Source organism: Danio rerio, chromosome 25 (genome assembly GCF_049306965.1).
Source record: "Danio rerio strain Tuebingen ecotype United States chromosome 25, GRCz12tu, whole genome shotgun sequence".
In the NCBI taxonomy this organism is placed as follows: Eukaryota; Metazoa; Chordata; class Actinopteri; order Cypriniformes; family Danionidae; genus Danio; species Danio rerio.
The window spans coordinates 36,557,501-36,563,049 of NC_133200.1; positions in this window are offsets into that span (position 1 = coordinate 36,557,501).

Genomic DNA, 5,549 nt, shown 5'->3' on the forward strand with positions numbered 1-5,549 from the left:
TATTAATCCAATATTAATGTAACAAAAACAAAACAAAAGCCTTTTTTTTCCCTTTGTATTGGAATATTGAATCAGTTTAGGCTAAACGAGAGCCAAACTCCAAAAAAAAAAAGAAAAAAAAGAAGTGACGTTAATACAAAACAAATTTAACCCAAAAGCGATTTAAAACTGATTGTCATTCTCTAATTGTCTCTAATTCTGTAATTGTCAGATTGTCTGACTCTAAGTCAGTCTCCCTCAACTATCTTTTAAAGAATCCTCTCTGCTTCAGTTCTGCCCCCTACAACATGCAGTCATTAATTACATTAAGATGGTCCTGGTGTCCACTATAGTGGACATTTAAAAAAGGATGATATTTTCAAACACAAACAAGTTGACAGCTTTGAAAGCTAAATTTATTGTTCCTGACACTTTAATAAACAAATATAAAATGTAATAATTATAGTAATAAAACATTTAAAAAGCTTAATTTTACATATCTCTCTCCTTCCCATAAAATGTGCATCATTTTGTATGTTGGCCATATTGGATGCAGTGTAAGAAGTGGTTCCTAGCATGCCAGCCAATCCAATGACACATCACTAGAAAGCCCAGGATGTCCTCTGAACAGTACAATAGGACTTAACAGAGTAGCTCAAGAATTCAAAGCAAATTCATGAAAACACAATGTCCACTACAGAAGACACAAGTCAATGGGCGGGGTATCAGGAGAATGTATATATAGCATATATATATATTTTTTCCAGTATAGTGCAACCCTAATATATATATATATATATGCCAAAAATTAACCACAGTTTTAAGTGTGTGTACTGTTTATATTTATTATGTAAATATAAATGCATAAATAAATGCATGCATATATTTGAGAATACATTTATTTATATTTATATAAATTTAAATATCTATGTTACAAAATATTTGGTATAGTTTTGTTACTATGTATATGTTTGTCACATATTGATAATAGATATAACTTACAAACCTATATTACGTCAAAACAAAATTTGTTTTGGATACGATTAATCTTTGATTTATCTATCTATCTATCTATCTATCTATCTATCTATCTATCTATCTATCTATCTATCTATTGGACAAAATTTTAAAACTATTTATATTATATTTGTAAATCCATATATAATTAATATTATTATTGATACTGACATTACACGAAGGAAAAGTTAATAAAACAATGCTATAGTAAACAAAAACTAAAGAAATATAAAAAAAACATTAAATATATACATTTAGTTAAAAAAAAAAACTATGAATACAGATTAAAATCCGTGCACTATCCAAATTGAACTATATTTACCAATTTTAGGATATAATAATTGATGAATATATTTTAGCTTTACGAAATACATATAATTTAGGCAAAAAGTAGTCCAATAAATTATAGTGAAAATTAAATATATATATATATATATATATATATATATATATATATCTGTTCCATATAGAATAATACATGTTATAATATTGTGGAAAACACTCAATAGAAATATTATGATTTGTTTACTTATAATCGAACATATTTGTGTATTCTGGAGTTAATGCATGTCAGAAAAATATGCAATTTCAGAATTATGAAAACCTCATTTAATAAAAAAAAACTGTATTTAATATTCAGTCAAATGTGATTATTATTAATCTCTATTATTTTAAATTATCATTACGAAGTAATTTTTTACATTTTATTAATAAAATCTTTATGATGAATAAAAGCAGTGTGATTCTAGCTACTTTGTAGCCTACTAAACAAAACTAAACATAAAACAGAACCTTATTACAAAATATAGTTTCTAAAACAGCCAAATAAATGAAATAGTTAATTCAAATAGTTATTAATAAGCACAAGAATGTTTACTTCAAGGACACAGCTAACTTTAAAGGATCTACATGAACCATTGTTTCCCTCGAGGACGAATATTCCTTTAAGTTTATAAGCCTTTCAAATTTATTATCGTTTTGTGATAATATTGATGAGGACATTACCCCTTTGTGCTGTTTTATGTTTATTGCCAATAAAAGATAAAATACAGAGTAAAGGGGGTTAAAACAGTATTTTGCAAAGCAGGCCTGAGATTTACGTCGAGCTGCGGTGACAGATTAATTTCTGTGTCATAAAGAGGAGAGTACCGCTCATATTTTCCCGTTTTATGTGGATGTTCAACATGCTGTTCTCCTGGAAGGAAGGCCCGCCGGGACCCGCGCCGACTCCTGGGAAACTCGCTCTCTCTGCCGGATTGAAACGACGCAATTTAGCGCTGAAAACGGCGGTGTTTAATCATTTAGATAGCATCCGGGGCTCGTGAATGTCAACCGGAGAGCAGAGCACCAACACAACGCTGAAACACGACGGTATGAGGACTTGAGGAGAAACATGACTGATGTTTTAAAATGGCGTCTGGTCAAGTTCAAATATGAATTGAGGTATACTTGGTTTTTTCATCACACATTCGTTCAGTGACAACTTTGTTTTCCACAATACTTTGAATGTTTTGTCTGAAATTGCATAAGCTTTCAAAACAACATTAGCACTATTGATTAAACAATGTTGAAGCATACTTCCTAATATTTACAATTTGCAAACAAGCATGGTTAACGTTTTAACGGCATGTGGTCAAAATAAGCGTTCAAATATGATTACATATTTAAGTTCTGACGATCTTAAAGTGAAAGTTAATATGTTGGCCTATTTTTTGGAATATCAAGTCCACACATAGGCTATATTTTTTATTTGAAAATACTTTAGCTCAGATCATGGAATTGATTAGATTAGCATCTCGTTTATAATGTCCAAATACTTGACGCTTCTAAAAATTGGCTGATTATTTTAGGAATATCACGGCCACACATAGTTTGTTTTTGAAATAGGCTTTTAAACTACTTTATCTTTTTTTTTTTTTAATTCATTAGGGTTGGCAGGGTTTAACGCTAAGGACATTTTCTACTGGCCCTGCCAAAATTTTCACTGGCCCCACCAAAATAAATACATAAAAAATAGCTATTTTTTTAGCCACATATTTTAAATAATGTGTCAAAAATAATGTCGTTGAATCTAGAATTTAAATGTTTTTAAAATGTTAAAACATTTAGCAGTAAAATACAGCAGTATGGAAAATGTGCAGGTATTTTATTGCTAAACAAAAAGTGGTTGACTTAAAAGTGATGGAGTCTCTTCACTGTTCTGGTTTTTACCAGGTTGTGAAAAAAGATAACGTGCTCACAACCTGTTTTATTTTAGGAATATCATGTCCACAAATAGACAACAGTTTAAAGGCACTTATAGTTTGTTTTGAAAATAGGCTTTTGAACTCATCCATATTTCTTAACCCATTAAGTCGATATTCAGGTCTGGCGTTAAAACACTTAACTTAGTTTAGTTTAGGATTAGTTTAGCATCTCGTTTATAATGTCCAAATACTTGACACTTCTGAAAATTGCCTGATTATGTTAGGAATATCATGTCTACACATAGTTTGATTTTGAAATAGGCTATTAAACTCCATCTTTTTTTTTTTTTTTTTTAACCCATTAAGTCTGTAATATTCGGGTCTGGCGGGAACACTTTCAATTTAGCTTAGCATAGATCATGGAAATGGATTAAATTAGCATCTCGTTTAAAAAAATGGCCAAATAGTTAAGACACTTCTGAAAATTAATGTTGGCCTGTTTTATTTTAGTCTACTATTTAAAGGAATTCTCGTCTTTTGTTTTGAAAACAGCCTCATTTACAACATATAGTTAAACTATTGAGTTTTATCTTGTTTGGAATCCATTTTAAGCTGATCTCGGGATTTGGCAGGAGCACTTTTAACTTGGCTTAGCATAGATCATTGAATCAGATTAGACCATTAGCATCTGTTTAAAAATGGCCAAATAATTTAGATACTTAACTCTTCTATACTCTACAGTGTACTTAAATCACGACCAAAGGAAAATGCTACTGACAAAAATGCTAATCTGAGTAAAAAGTAAAACTAGACTTTTTATTTTTTGTTTAAAGTGAAGCATTCCTAGCTTACACCATAACAGATCATGTAAGCTGTTACTGCATGCTTCTTTTTCCTAGTAGTAAGCCCAGGCTAAATTCAAAATATCATTCACCATTTATTTCATAATTTATTTAACAGAAGTATATATTTTTTTCCTATGAATGTGCAAGGCTGTATCTGAAATCAACCCTATACATTCACTATTCGCTAAATTAGTTTACTAGTATAGTTGACTTACGAATAAAAACGAATGAGTGAATTGGTGCACTGAAGGGACGCTATTTCGTTTATACTTTGCTGGTTGATAAATCCCTCATAAAATGAGATCGTCCTCTTCTAAACCGTGTTAGTTATTTAACGCTCAGTGAGTTGTCTATTAGTAATGAAACAGTTTTTTTTATTTTGTCATCTATGATTGTTAACAATTAAACGTTGTTTTATTTAGAAATGTACATCAATAAGATGTTAATGCCATCTTGTGGTCAGATAAGGAAATTAATTTGGTGCATGACCTCTTACAGTGCATCATGGATTTTTTTTAGTCATTAAATTAGTTGTTCACCCCTTGCTGTGCTGTATTGTGGTGTACTATATTTTGGACCACTACAAATGGTTGCTTCCTCAAATAGTGCTCAATTTAAGGGTAAAGGGTGGTTTTGGATCATATAGGCCAAGACTTGCGCTTCATTTCCTGCTGATATGTTTTTTTTTTTTCAATATGACTACTGCGTTTCAAATTATGTTGTACTTCCAGTTTGGGGAACGTCAATTCAAAAGAACTGAAACTAATTACTTCAGTTTGGCTTTTTGCCTTATTTTTTATCTGTCATGATGAGAATGCAATGCTTGGTGTTAGCATGACATTAAAATAATAGTTCACCCAAAAACTGTTTCTTTCCTTTCTTAAACACAAAATAAGTATTTTTGCAGAAACCATTACTGTTTATTATTCCTACTATAGAAGTTAATGGTTACAGGTTTTCTGCATTCTTCAAAGTATCTTCAAGTATCTGCATTCTTCAAAGTATCTTCTTTTAATAAACAAACTCTTGAAAGTTTGGAACCAAATGCGGGTGAGTAAATAGCGAGTGCATTTTAATTTTGGCGAGAGTTATCCATTTATTAATACAGTAAAACTTTTAGATATTTTAGGATTTAAATTTTTTTTTTACAGCAAATACCATGGGTTAAACTTTGGTCAGCTTGGCAAAATCTGTCTTTTTCTGGCTGGACCTACCGAAGTGTTTAAGGTGTGGCTGAGAGACTGAGCTAGAGGGTATTTAGCTGGTGTGGGATCATTCCTTATGTCAATTTAATTTGTTTGCAGGAGTGCTAGCCAACATTTGGAGACTTGTATACATATAACATGCAGCGATGGACGAGCTAAAACCAGGATAAACATTAGCGGTGCTCTTACAAGATGGTGGATTGATTTGATTTCAATTTTGCAGAGATTCTTCTCAAAAGGTAAGGTAAAGTTTTTGCTTAGTGCTTTACTGTCCTGCCATGTCATTACCATATACATTAGTAAAACACTGTATTTAA